Here is a 502-nt window from a genome sequence, read left to right as displayed (position 1 = left end):
CCTCCTAAAAAGCCAGAAGTCCCACCTGTTACAGGTATTTATCACTGACTTTAGGCTTAAAAAGACATTAGCTCTTCTGCTCTGGAAAATATCTTGTTCCAGGAACCTTCATAACCCTTAAGTGTAATTTTACTAATATCTTTTTAGTGCCTGAGGCTCCCAAAGAAGTTGTCCCTGAAAAGAAAGTGTCTGTGGCACCTCCTAAAAAGCCGGAAGTCCCACCTGTTAAAGGTACTTGTCACTCACCTTAGACTTAAGAAGATATAACCCTTGTTTTGTTCCAACAGTCTCATAACCCCCAGGTGTAATTTTACTAATATCTTTTAAGTGCCTGAGGCTCCCAAAGAAGTTGTCCCTGAAAAGAAAGTGTCTGTGGCACCTCCTAAAAAGCCAGAAGTCCCACCTGTTACAGGTATTTATCACTGACTTTAGGCTTAAAAAGACATTAGCTCTTCTGCTCTGGAAAATATCTTGTTCCAGGAACCTTCATAACCCTTAAGTG

General features: G+C 40.6%; 1 long non-coding RNA gene across 1 annotated transcript; it reads left to right on the top strand.

The window, feature by feature from the left end:
• On the top strand, positions 1–474 carry LOC145719739 (uncharacterized). The gene is made up of 3 exons (XR_014142578.1): positions 1–34; positions 148–231; positions 329–474. It is a non-coding gene; the product is annotated as an uncharacterized LOC145719739 (long non-coding RNA).
• Positions 475–502: the final 28 nt, after the last annotated feature.

The sequence above is a fragment of the Leptonychotes weddellii genome, unplaced genomic scaffold (genome assembly GCF_054177405.1).
Source record: "Leptonychotes weddellii isolate Sample4059 unplaced genomic scaffold, ASM5417740v2 HiC_scaffold_68626, whole genome shotgun sequence".
NCBI lineage: Eukaryota > Metazoa > Chordata > Mammalia > Carnivora > Phocidae > Leptonychotes > Leptonychotes weddellii.
Note: the sequence above shows the minus strand (reverse complement) of the source record. Positions and strands in the feature narration are given on the sequence as shown.